Raw genomic sequence first — 14,932 nt, forward strand, 5'->3', positions numbered from 1 at the left:
TTTAATTTTCTGCATCTTTTCACAGCAGATTATTATCTAAATTTGCAGATAAGGAAAAGGAGACTGAGCAAGTTTAAATAATCTGCCACAGGTCACACAGCTAATAAGTAGCATTGCCAGAAGTGTAGCCTAGATCGGATTTCAAAGCTCATGCTTTTAACATCACACTTTTTCTTTAGTAGAAATTACATCAAAACATTGGTTAAAGAGTTAACTTCCCACACAGTAGATAGTGGGTCGTTCAAAATGGAGTTTGACATTTAGAGGACATTCCTCACTAAAAAGCCACGCTATGGTAGCACATATTTCAGATCTGAACTTTTAGACAGAATCCCTTTAACCACTGTCCCACCCAGCCAATTTCCTGTCCTATCAGTACTGCTAATTCTAAACATAAACCACTCGAGGAATTTTAACACACTTGCCAAAGAAACCAAAGGAAGCCTTACAAGTGGAGGTGTACTTTTATGTGTACACTGCCCTCTGCTGGCTGAAGCAGATAAATCCTTCTTGATAGAGACAGTTTTAAAACAGAGCTGACCAGACATCTGACAGTCAGCAACGCTGTTTCCCTCACTGTTTGTGAGTCCCGACTGTTGTAAACGTCTAGAGTCACAGAGCATCAACATGACCAGGATGGCCACTTTCCTTCAGGGAAGACTAGCATTTATTCACACTGTTTCATGTTTTAAAGAACGATGTGGAAATATACAAATACATATTCACCTTGGTGATTCTCAAGTGTATCATTGTCAACAATGTCCAAACTAAAATTGCAAATTAGTCTCTAGAAAAAGTACATAAACTAGACCTTATTCAAGTTAATCCTTAATTATTTTTACAACTCTGGATCAAACATAGAGCATCAAAAAGAATAAAAAAGACATTAAAAGGAAAGTACTTCAGCCACTTATAATTTTTAATAAATATTAATCTAAAGGGGAACAAACTCTCAAGAAAAGAAACAAAACTGTGCATTCTGTAGTAAGATTTGAAACACTCTAAATGGAACGAATGACACTGGATTGCACCGTCACAATACGTATATGTAACAGTGTTTCTCAAACTGAGTGTCATGAACTGCTCAGACTTTAAAGGAACTAAAGATTTGTCATCGAGAACTCCACTTGGGTAAAACTATTCTTCCAATTTCTTCCTTCTCTCAGAAATTTGCCATTCTTTGTTATCATATCCTCCTTAAATAGAGGGAGGGTGTTATGATTTTCCAGAGTAAGGCGATTCAACTGCTTTTTTGGTTTGCTTCTCATGAGAAAAGAGGCTTAGGCATCATGAGATTAAAATGTTTTGGTAACACTGATTTTTGAAGAGTGATGCCAGGGTAATGATGAAATTCAGTGTATTTTCAAAAAGAAAATTTTCAGCTAGCCATATCTAACTGTTCCTATTCTTCCTTCAAAGGGATGATTTAAACACTGTTCAATTTGATTGTTTTTATTCTAGAAAGGTCCAAAATATTCACTGAACAGTTATTATCCATTCCGTAAATATTTATCGAGTGGTGAGCAAAACAGTCAAGGTCTGTGAATTCAGAGTTTATATCCTAGTGGCAGAAAGACATTATACAATCTACACCCAAATATATACTTACAAACTGTGACACAACACTGAGAAGAAAAGGGTTCCCTAAGATTGAAAGGAGACATCCAGATGGGGTGAAGAGAATGGATGAGAAAGGCTTCCCTTGAGAAGTGACACTTATGTGAGACCTCAAGGATGAATTAAACTTACTCAGACAAAGAGAGGAGAAGAAACATTCTAGGGAACACATGAGAGAAGAAACACATTGTGAGAGACTCTGAGACTAGAAAGAGGTAAGTACATTCTGGGAATTGAAAGCAGGCCAGAGTGGCTAAGGCTTGGTAAACAAAAGGGAATGTGGCACAAAATGAAATCGGAGAGAAAACCCAGTAGATCAGGCTGGGCTTAAAGCTTATGTGAAGGATTTTGAATTTCACTCTAAATTACACAGAAAGTCACTGATGACTTTTAAGGAGGGGAGTTTCATTATCTCTTTACATTCTGAAAGATACTCTGGCTACTGTATAGGAAATGTAATGGCAGGAGAAATTGCAGAAGCAGGGAAATCTGTTCAGAGACTACTGCAGTAGCCCAGAAAGCAACACCACGCCATGTCCTTCAAGGGGCGAGGGGAAGGAAAAAATACATGCAAGAAAACTACCATCCACTCAGTTACCCCAAGCCAGATTTCTGAAAGCTAACCTTAACTCCTGTCTCCCTCACCCCAGCTGTCCAATCAGTCATCGAGTCCTGCCCTGTCTACCTCCACCAAAACTCTCAATTCCATTATCTCCTCTACAACTTCCAACTCTACCTTTATGAGTTTACGGCCTCATCATCCTCACATGACCACGCCAGGAGCCTCCACATTGGTGTCACAGGGATCTTTCCACAACTCAAACTCGCCTGCATATTCAAGCTCAGATGACCTTCCGAAAACCTGAACTTCTGCCACTCTCCTAACATCCCTCATGGATTTGCCATCACCAATAGGATGAACGTGAAACTCTTTGGGATGTAAAGAGCCTCACCACTAGGCCTCCCTGTGGTTTTCCATTTCCCCACCCAAATACTTGGTATTCAGTCATGTCTAGGGTTCCCTGAATGCACCACACCCCCTCTCATGCTTCTGTACCTTTGCTTACAATGTTGGCTTCCTCTCGACTCAAGCACCACCTCCTCAGGTAGGTGCTCTCTGCTCTTCATGTAGCACCTTGCAGGGATCACTACATGACCAAACGCATCATGCGGGATGGGCTGGGTGACTATTTCTCTTACTGTGCAAGTTCTCTAAGGATAAGGACTATGCCTTATTAGTCCGTGTAGCCTCCACACCTTACACAAATGGTCCCATAAACACAGCCTGAGAGAATGAAAGCCATGGCTTTCCCCTCAGGGAACACGTAATCAAGTCAGAGAAAGAAAACATATAAGAAGATGAAAAATACATGAATGTAAGAAAACATTAAAAGACATAGTTTTCTTTCTCATTTCTCATAGCACCTTTTCCAAAATTTCACCTGTCCTCCAAACCTTACATAATCTCTGTTTATTCACTCTCATCAAAAACTTACATCCTGGGGGCCGGCCCAGTGGTACAGCAGTTAAGTCCACACATTCCGCCTCGGCGGCCCACGGTTCGCTGGTTCGATGCCGGGTGTGGACACGGCACCGCTTGGCAAGCCACGTGTGGTAGGCATCCCACATATAAAGTAGAGGAAGATGGGCACAGATGTTAGCTCAGGGCCAGTCTTCCTCAGCAAAAAGAGGAGGACTGGCGGCAGATGTTAGCTCAGGGCTAATCTTCCTCAAAAAAAAAACAAAACAAAAAACTTACATCCTTCTTTACAGAGAAAAAAATGAGGTGATCAGGAATGAATTTCCTCAACTTCCTTGCCCTCAACCCATCCTCTACTACAAACTGGACCCCCCAGTGCTTAATCCTACAGCCTCATCTCTCACACCACTCCCCATCCACATTCTGACTAAAGCCAAAATTCTTTCATAGTGTCTCTTTACTGCCAAATGAGTAACTTTTATATAATCCTGCAAACTTCGATGAAAATACCTAAGGATAATCATCAATTTATAAAATTACTGTTTAAAAACAAGAGATTTCCCCCTAGAAAGGTGTCACTTTGGAGATGAAGTTGAAAACCATTCAGAAGAAAACCAAATGGCTCCTATCTTAATTATAGGTCAGGTTTAAGTTGTCTTTTTACTTACTGACAGTTCCTGATAATGAGATAATGATTTCTCCTACCTCACTAGTATTAATCTTAAGTCACTGATATTCTCAAAGTGACAGCAGTGTATACAAAACAGTAGTTTCATTGCAAACACTTGAATACAAATGGCTTATGAAACTTGTTCTATGATAAGTGAAAACCAATGATGCTGTCATCAGAGTGAAAGCCACCAAACTGGCAACGCCCATCTGATTCTGTCAGGAAAGACTTCTGGATTCATGGAACAGATTAAAGCTGACATACTCTAAAGTAAGGTGAGAGGAAGAAGGCAAAGAGATGGAAGAGAAAAACAGTGGGCAGCTTTTCTTTCTTGTAATCAGCAGAGAGTGAAATGAAATGTAAATGACAGTGCTGAATATAATGGGCCGCAGTTCAGCTTCAGGGTAATTACCCATGTCCAGCTTTTGTTTAAAAATCCTGCTCCCCTTATCAAAGCTCCCCACTGTTCTCCATCTGGTACTGGACAGCAGCTATAGAAACCACTTGTGCTAAAGTTACACAACTATAAACAGCACTAGGCCATCTCCAAACCAAGGACAAGCAGGTCAAAAGTTTGGCATCCAGTACTCTTAAAAGAAACTTCTAGCATTATTCTTAATGGGAATAAGGTGAGGTTGGAAATCTTCATCCCTAAATTAGCTATTTACATACAATCTGTACTTTTTAAAAATTTCATTACTCTGCAAGATATTAAGTTACCTAAAGTCTATTAAAACATTTTAATATATATTAAAACCTTCATATCTAGACTTTTGAAAGTGAGTGACATTTAACAACTGAACTTAGTCATCTGGCACTTAGCACATAATTTCTTTGTAATTGTAAAAAGACCATCATGGATATTCGCGCTATCATGATGATACAGAACTATAAGTACGTAATACATGCTCTCCACTAAAATCTGTAACTTGATAAAATTCAAAACTTTACTTCAAATATTGAAAAAACACAGGGGAAACACACCAGACAAAAATGCAATGACCACTTATTAGTTACTATTTCTGATATTTAAATAAAATTAAGAAGACTCTTACCCTAAGCAGCACAGGGTGAAAAACAGACCAAAACATGCACAGGCACATGTTTACATACTCTCTCACTTTAACTTGGAAACTAATCATCTTCTAGATGACTTTTTAAACTGTCACAACCCATTAAAAGAAAAATTTAGTAAAGATACACATGCATTTATAAACAGATCAAGAACGAGCAAAATTACTTTCCTGAAGGATGAATTCAATAGTGATAATATTACAAAGGAAAGTAAGGAAGCAATGACCATAAAAGTCAGACTAGCGGCCACCTGCAGGGGGAGGTGTTTACAATCATAAACAGCCCAGCAGGGGGTGTTTCTGGGGTGCTGCATTACGCTCTAATATTGACGTTGGCAGCGGTTACACAAATGTTCACTTTGTAATTATTCATTAAACTGTACACTTAGGTTTTGGGCAAAAAAATACATGTTAAAATCTCAGGGTTGGATTCTTAGTGGGTCATGGAGTGGGAAGAAGATACAAATTCATATTTGAATTTGAAAAAACCCTGGAAAGATAATTCTAAGTTAAATGACCATATGATAAAGAAAAATACAAAGTAGAAAATCTGTCATTCAAGAATTATAAAGAAGCTCCAGAGGATTATGCTGACTTCACACATAAAGTTCCCATTTCCCTAAACCATTCTTACCTTGGACTTCTAAATCATACTTTATATTTTGCAACTGACCTCTGCCTAAGATTCTATATCATCAGTATATTAAAGACTGTTTTACTGTCATAGCTTGAAAAATATGAGCATTAGAGTTGGAGCATAAAGACAGATGCTCTTTCTGCCTTGAGAGAACTGCTTTTTCCTGCAAATAAGAGTCATATCCAAATAATACCATAAGTAAAAGGATCTAGGTATCTTAAAATGCTTGCCTTCCTGGAGCTGGTAGGTAACAGACTTTTGCTTTTTCTTGGTTTACCAGAAAAAAATAATTTAAAACTATTTCGACATCATTAACTTAATAAAAAACCCAGTTTGGGGGCTGGCCCCATGGCCGAGTGGTTAAGTTTGTGCAATCCACCTCAGCGGCCCAGGGTTTCGCCGGTTCAGATCCTGGACATGGACCTAGCACTGCTCATCAAGCCATGCTGAGGTGGTGTCCCAGAGAGCAGAACTAGAAGGACCTACAACTAGAATACACAACTATGTACTGGGGGACTTTGTGGAGAAGACAAAAAGAAAATCCAGTTTGTTTGGCAAAATCATTTAGTTTAGCAGAAGTATAAAAGAAAAAGTCAAATGGAAACCCTCTAAGACATAAATTCAAGGAAAAGTACCACTAATAGCAAAAGCAATTCATTCAGAACTAAGGAGACGATGTGATCCTTGAAACTGAATTCATGCAGCACCACCAGGCTTCTATCTGCTTTATAAGCCTTTTTCAAACTGAATCTCAAGTTAAAACACAATTTATAGACAATGCAATTTCCTTCTTTGCTATGCAAAATAGTTGTTAAAAATGTTCTCTCTCGTTTCTCTCTCTCTCACACAGACAAACATTTTGAAGGTAACACATATTGTACTATTAAGACCTAGACTAAGTTCATATCCAATTACCACATTCTTACTTAGTGTCACCCTGCCTTATTTTTCTCACTGATAAATGAAGTAGAATCTACTTCCCACCAGGCATGTTATATGATTGAAATACTTCATACCTAATCTCTAATATTTCAGAGCTCTAATCAAAAGGAAAATACCCACCGTCCTGGCAAGAGATAGACAAAAAACAAAATATTTCAGAAAGAAAGGTCAACCAGAAGGAACCACCTTTAATTCAAATAGCTGCCAAAGAAAAGACAACATTAATCCTGAGAAAGGATAATGCATAACAGAATCAGGCACAGCATTATCTCAGCAAAACACCACAGTTCATGATGAGTCACTCTGCTTTACTATCATTCTAACATGTAACCTACTCATCACAAAGACTAACTCTTGCACTTCAGGTCATCCAGGAGTCATCTTCTCAAACAAGTGACCTCAGTGTCTCTTCTCTCTCTTCCTCATTTAAAACACGTTGTTATAATGTTAATGGTTCTTTCTCCCTCTATAGCTGCAAAATTTTTCCGTCCTTTAGTCAAACCCCTCAATTTTGGCCACCTTCCATTCTGACTCATGAAACATTCAACAGCTTCATGTTACTGGACTCTTTCAATCAGTCCAAAATAAAACATTATATTAACTTTCATCACCTGAGACTATGACCTCCCAATACTCCCTATTTTAAATCATCTGAACTATACTGGCTAGCTATAAAAACTAATGACAACTGATTTACACAATATTTTAACTTTAGTCTAAATTAATGTCCATATAGTATCTAGAATTACACTTACCTATACTTCAGTGCTTAACCTAGCACGTCAAGTAAACAAGCCACAAAACAAATAGGCCAGATGATGGCCCATTTAGTGCAATTGTTTATATTTAAACAAGTACTACAGAGTATAAAAGTTGCACGAATGTTTAAAAAAGATTTCAAGGAAGTCTTGAAAATGGCTACTTCGGGTACTCTTTTGTCTATCCAAGAATTCTGGTAGAAAAGGTTGAGAGAGTATTGTTTTAGGTAACTTTCACTGAAAACATAACTATTACATTTGTACTCTGATCTGCTCTGGACAACTCTGGAGATTATTATTTTTTTCCTATGAATTTTATATGACAAAAATGTTTTATTAGAATAACCGCCGTGACCACAACTATACACAGCAGCATCAACTAGATGTTGTATCAACAGGAAAAATGTATCCAGTAAAACAAATCACATTCTACCACGGACCCATGAGCGATGAGGAAAGCCGATCTTTGAAAGAAACTAATAATATGCCACTCAAGCATATTTGCCCTTTAATCTCAGCATACAGGTAGAAATGTGTTTTTTGGTAAAGACATAATATAATGTAGAAAAAGGATACAGAATTTCAAGTACAAAAAAGAGTTCTGGTCCCAACTTGGCCACTTCCCATTGAAGTGAAGTGCACAAGGTCTAGGCTACTTCCTCATCTCTAAAACGGGCAAAGTAATACGGTCAAATGCACATGGAAGCTTTGTAAGAATAAAGTAATACGGTCAAATGCACATGGAAGCTTTGTAAAGAATAAAGCTTTAGAAAAGTGTTAAGCATCACTCCTCAGCTTTCAGACTATATTAAGAGGGAATAATGACAAACAACTGGTTCTTCTTATCAGACAGCTTCATAATTTTAACATGGTTAGCAAGAATTTTCTTCTTTACTACTAATTCTCAACAAGCCTAAAAACTATAACCAATAATGTAAAAATACAAAATTTTATGAAACATCCATATTCTTTAGACAATTTTTTGCATTTATAACTTATGTTTATATTTTAAAAGGGGGAAGAGGGAGAACACTTTATAACAATGTATCAAGTGGGCCAAAAGTTATACTAAAGTTAAACCTAACAAGTGACAAATCAAAAATGAAGAGACACAGAATACAAAAGTGTAAAAATCTAAAATTAATCGTCTTCCATTGCCAAAATCAACAACACTGAACAAGCCTGAGAATAATTTGTTAGACGCGTACGAGAACTGTTTGACAATTTCATGTCATCACTTGCATTATAAAGGACTAGGATCTTGCTGCAATTATATACATTCCTCTCCATACAGACAGAAGGTAGAAATGAAGTAATTAATTAAAAACCAAACATGATTAATTTAATGAGACAAAGTATTTTCAGTTACAGTAAACTCCATATTAGTTAAAACTCACTGATTAAATGTGATTTTATAAAGTGAAGACTGTTTCAAAAAATTACTTGATATTAGGCTTTTCCCTTATTTTTTAAAATCAATTTGAAAGGACACAACTAAAATGATAAAAGGCAACCAAACAAAGATTAGCACTGCATTTACAGGTTTAAAAATATCTAAAGTGAGTGACCTTATTTATCATTTTTATGCAGAAGAAAAATTCTCAGAAGCATCCTCAGATCATTCTATATTGTTTGTTCTTAGTATCAAATAAATTTGCTTAGAGAAAACTATAAGTCTGGAAAAAAATACCAGACTTTCTTAAATTAAACTCAGGGGAAAGCAAATGTGAAATTGTCCACAGTGGGTCTTAATTTTGACATCAAAATAGAAATGACTATTTTATTATGTGGTTCCATTAATTATTAGTCTTTTCTCTATAAATTCCTCTTTCCAATTCTTTTGAACAGTGTTTCAAACCATCATAACCATTATACGGTGCAAGTACTGCTTAAGGAGCCCACAAAATAAAGAACACTGATGTCATTCACTTTACTTTCTAATATCAAGACTTAAAACTAAAAAATCTGTAGCTAATATTTGTTTTTTACGTGTATTAAAATAAATACATGTATTAACAAGTGTTTAATACACGTTTTTATTTGAGATCAAATAAACAACCTAAATATACACCTCAAGGAACTAGAAAAAGAAGAACAGCTGAAGCCCAGAGTTAGTAGCAGGTAGGGAATAAAGATGAGAGCAGAAATAAATGAAACAGAGACTAAAAATACAATAGAAAAGACCAGTGAAACTAAGAGCTGGTTCTTTCAAAAGATAAAGTTGACAAACCTTTAGCTAGACTAAGAAAACAAGTGAGGGCTTAAATAAATAAAATCAGAACGAAAAAGGAGACATTACAACTGAGGAGACATTACAACTGATACCCCAGAAATACAAAGGGTCATAAAAGAATACTATAAACAATTATATGTCAACAAATTGGATAACCTAGAAGAAACAGATAACTTAGAAGCATACAACCTTCCAAGACTGAGCTATGAAGAAACCTGAACAGACCAATTACCAGTAAAGAAACTGAATAATTAAAAACCCCCCAAAAAACAAAAGTCCAGGACCATATGCTTCACTAGTGAATTCTACCAAACACTCGAAGAAGAATTAATAACAATCGTTCTTGAACTCTTCTGAAAAACAGAGGACAGGGAGAACGCTTTACTAGCATTACCCTGATACCAAAACCAGACAACGACACTACAAGAAAAGAAAATTACAGGTCAATATCTCCGATGAACACAGATCTAAAAATCCTCAATAAAATAATGGTAAACTTAATTCAACAATACATTAAAAGATCATACACCATGATGAAATGAGATTTATCTCAAGGATGCAAGGATGGTTCAATACCCACAAATCAATCAAAGTGACACACCACATTAACAAAATAAAGGATAAAAATCATGATCATCTCAATGGATGCAGAAAGGAATTTGACAAACTTCAACATCCATGTATGATAAAAACTCTCAACAAAGTCAGAATAGGGGAAGGTACCTCAATGTAATAAAAGCCATATGTGAAAAGCCCACAGCTAACACACTCAATGGTGAAAGCTGAAAGCTTTTCCTATAAGATCAGGAAGAAGGCATGCCCACTCTCACTTTTTATTCAACATAGTATTGGAAGTCCTAGCTGGAGCAATTAGGCACGAAGAAGAAACAAAAGGCATTCAAATTGGAAAGGAAGAAGTAAAACTGTCACTATTTACAGATGATATGATACTTAGAAAACCCTAACGACTTCACCAAACAACTGTTAGAATAAACGAACTCAGTAAAGTTGCAGGTTACAAAATCAATATACAAAAGTCAGTTGCATTTCTACATACTAAGAATAAACTACCAGAAAGAGAAATTAATAAAACAATCCCATTTACAATTGCATCAAAAAGAATACAATATCTAGGAATAAATTTAACTAAGGAGGTGAAAGACTGTACACTGAAAACTATACAACACTGATGAAAGAAATTTGAAGACAAAAATAAATGGAAAGATTCCCTGCTCATGGATTGGAAGAATTAATACTGTTAAACTGTCCAAAGTAGTTTCAATGCAATTGCTATCAAAATTCCAATGGCAATTTTCACAGAAATAGAACATACAATCCTAAAATTTGTATGGAACCACAAAAGACTCCAAATAGCAAAACCAATCTTGAGAAAGAAGATCAAAGTTAGAGGCATCACAATCCCTCATTCCAAACTATATTAAAAAGCTACAGTAATCAAAACAGTACGGTATTGGCATAAAACAGACACATAGATCAATGGAAAGCGCAGAAATAAACCCATCCATATGTGGTCAATTAATTTATGACAAAGGAGACAAGAATATACAAACAAGGAAAGGACAGTCTCTTCAACAAATGGTGATAGGAAAACTGGACAGCCACATGCAAAAGAATGAAACTTACACTATCTTACACCATATGCAAAAAGTAACTCAAAACGGATTAAAGACTTGAATGTAAGACCTGAAACCATAAAAGTCCTAGAAGAAAACACACGCAGTAAGCCCCTTGACATCAGTCCTAGCAATGATTTTTTGGATCTGACAGCAAAAACCAAGGCAACAAAAGCAAAAATAAACAAGTGTGACTACATCAAACTAAAAAGCTTCTACATGGTAAAGGAAATCATCAACAAAATGAAAAGGCAACCTACTGACTGGGAAAAAATATCTGCAAATCATATCTGATAAGGGGCTCCAAAATATATAAAGAACTCAACCCAACAGCAAAAAAAAAAAAACCACTCTGATTTTAAAACAGGCAGAGGATCTGAATAAATATTTTTCCAAAGAAGACATACAGATGCCCAACAGGCACATGAAGAGTCTGAACCTCATTAATCATCAGGGAAATGCAAATGAAAATTACAACGAGGTATCTCCCCACACCTGTTAGAATGGCTATTATCAAAATACAGGAGATACCAAGCGTTGGTGAGGATGTGCCTTGTGCACTGTTGGTGGGTATGTAAACCGGTACAGCCACTATGGGAAACAATATGGAGATTCCTCAAAAAATTAAAAATATAACTATCATATGACCCAGCAATTCTACTTCTGGGTATTTATCAGAAGAAAACAAAAACACTAATTTGAAAAGATACATGCACTCCTATGTTCATTGCAGCATTATTGACAATAGCCAAGATATGGAAGCAACCTAAGTGTCCATCAATGGATGAATGGATAAAGAAAATGTGGGGTGTATATATATATACATATACATACACATAACCATACACACACACACACACTGGAATGCTATTCAGCCATAAAAAAAGAATGAAATCTTATCATTTGTAACATGAATGGACCTCAAGGGCATTATGCTAAATGAAATAAGACAGAGAAAGATAAATACCGTATGATCTCACTTATGTGTAGAATCTACAAAAACAAAACAAAACAAAAAAACCAAGCTCATAGATATAGAGCATAGATGGGTGATTGCTCAGGGTAGGTGTAGGGGGTGAGCCAAAGTGGGTGATGGTGGTCAAAAGGTACAAACTTCCAGTTATAAAATAAATAAATCATGAGGATGTAACGTACAGCATGGTAACTATAGTTAATAATACTGTATTTATTGCATATTTGAAAGTTGCTAAGAGTAGATTTTAAAAATCCTCATCACAAGAAAAAATACTTTGTAACTATGTGTGGTGACAACTGTTAAGTAGCCTTATTGTGGTGATCATTTTGCAATGTACACAAATATTGACTCACTGTGTTGTACACCTAAAACTAACATAATATGTCAATTATACCTCAACAAAAAAAAAGAATGCTGATGCCCTTCACTTTATTTTCTAATATCAAGACTTAAAACTACAAAATCTATAGGTGATATTTGTTTTTTACGCGTATTACTCATGTGCCTGGCACATAAATGTTAGTTACTATTACTATTATTAACTCAAATAATTACATTAAGTGCTGTGATTTCTAAGAGCTACAATGTTACTATTTGAATTATCAAATGCCTTACTTCCCTCAAAATACTAAAAGATAAACATATACATGAGAAGTAACTAACTAGGAGAATATGAAAACAGTATACTTTAACATATAACAGAAGCCTCTCATTCAATGTACTATAGACTTGTAATCACTAGTGTTATGGACCAAACTGTGTCCCCTCAAAATTCCTATGTTGAAACCCTAACCCCGAATATGACTGTACCTGGAGATAGGACCTTAAAGAAAGTGATTAAAGTTAAACAAGGTCATAATTGTGGGACCGTAACCCAATAGACTGGTGACCTTATAAGAACGGGAAAAGACACCAGCATGTGTGCACAGAGGACACAGCAACAGACGGCTGTCTGCAAGCCAAGAAGAAAAGTCCTATCAGAAACCAAACCTGCCGGTACCTTGACCTTAGACTTCTGGCCTCCAGAACTGTGAGATAATAAATTTCTGTTAAGCGACTCAGTCTGTGGTATTCTGTTATGGCAGCCCTAACTACAGTTGGTTAATTGAAAAAGTCAGTAAAAGCAGGAAAAATTAAAATGCTTTGTAAATACAGTAAACATCTTATTTTAACTTAAAAAATTGTATATTCATTTGTCAATCTTTTGATATAGAATTAAGACTTAAAAAGATTTCCAGTTTTGGTCTTCTGCAAAATGATGCAGGAACTTAAAGACTCTTACAAAACAGTCTGGGTACAGAAACCTAGACTGTGATAACTTTTCTCCAAACTTTTATAGTTTATCTCACCCATTCCCAATCCAAGATTCTTTTTTAGCAATTCACTTTATCCTATCTTTCTACAGCATTTGACTTAGTTTTCACAGAAATGACAACTTTATTCTCACATTCATATTTCACTGGTCTAACTAGTATTTAAGTTACATAATTACCACAACAAATATAACTGGCATAAACAGCTCATAGAACAAACACAACCAACTCATGGTAAACAGACAATGCAGCTAGTAGGTACAGAAGTGTACAGATATAGTAAAGATCAAGCAACTCACCAGCTGAAAGTATCTCACATATTACAGGCATTAGGCATTGTGTTTTAGAGCAGGAATAGCCAGGACTGGTTAATCAACTAAGTTTGAAATGGAGGTTAGTTGAGACGGTTTCTACTGTATATCCAAATAAATGGTAGTCATTCAAAATTGTCACTTTGGAAGGTTATCACTATGTTAAACAATTTGGAAGCCCTCTTCTGGGATTTCTGAATCTGCTTATTGTTTTAAATGTTTAATGGTAATTATCATCCTTGGAACAGGATTTGATTTCCAAAACACAACAATTAAGTAACCTTTCTGGTATACGAAATGTGAGCAGCAAAGTCCAGTAAATACAATTTGAAGAAAAGCAAGGTGGTGTTATAAAGCAAAATAACTGTTTAATATGAATATATTTCTTTAAATATTAATCTAAAAGTTTCAAGAACATGTTGAATAATTATGACATAAATGTAATGAATACAAGATGCCACCCAAAGGATATATGTCATTTGAATATAAACTTCTAGTATTTGTTTTAAAATTGACTACCAGATACTCTCATTTTAATTACATCACATATACCTTGCATATATATGTATGTGAGTATACAAATACATACACACACCAAGTAGACACCAATCAACTACTTATATATGTATACAGCTTAGCTTTCTGAAATACCCTGATAGTGGAGCCTAATTATTGAGGAAAGTTTACGTCACACTGAAAATTCTGAACCTTTTTCAGTAATAAAAATGAGTCACTAAAATTTCTGCATAAAGAAGTGACATAATGAATGTGGTGTTTTAGGAAGATTCGTTTAACAAGAAAGAACTAGAGGTGTGAAAAATGGAACAAGCGAGATAATTTAGGAGACTATCAGCATAAACCAGGTATATGGTAATAAAGATCTAAATTAGAGACAGAGAGCAAATGGAGACGAAAGCAAATACATAAAACAATATATAGAAAAGCACTCTACAAATATTAGGTTTCATTATTGTGAAAGAATCCATAAGCTATGAATTAGATGAAAAAAATCAAATGCAGAGCAGAGATGGGTATGAGAAAATCTTCAGGCAGTAACACCCTATTCTTTTCTACCTGCCCTACAGATCCAAAGCAAAGATGGGGCTCGCCCAAGTTCCTGGAGAATTTGGGAGAGCTCTGGTTGTCAATATAGATAAGCAGAGCCCAAGGAGCCTTCTGTAGATTTAATTAAGCTCCATTATGAGGCATTATTCATATCAATTCTGATCTGGACATGAAATAACAGATGTTTTGTTCTTTCTTCTCAAGCTTAAATTAATTATGCATA

The 14,932-nt window shown here is 35.7% G+C and overlaps 1 protein-coding gene across 7 annotated transcripts in view; it reads right to left on the reverse strand.

Moving 5' to 3' along the window:
* TRMT11 (tRNA methyltransferase 11 homolog) overlaps nucleotides 1-14,932 on the reverse strand; it is an 84,618-nt gene that overhangs the window by 31,478 nt on the left and 38,208 nt on the right. The gene's annotated exons all lie outside the window — the stretch shown is intronic.

Source organism: Equus quagga, chromosome 11, assembly GCF_021613505.1.
Source record: "Equus quagga isolate Etosha38 chromosome 11, UCLA_HA_Equagga_1.0, whole genome shotgun sequence".
Taxonomy (NCBI): domain Eukaryota; kingdom Metazoa; phylum Chordata; class Mammalia; order Perissodactyla; family Equidae; genus Equus; species Equus quagga.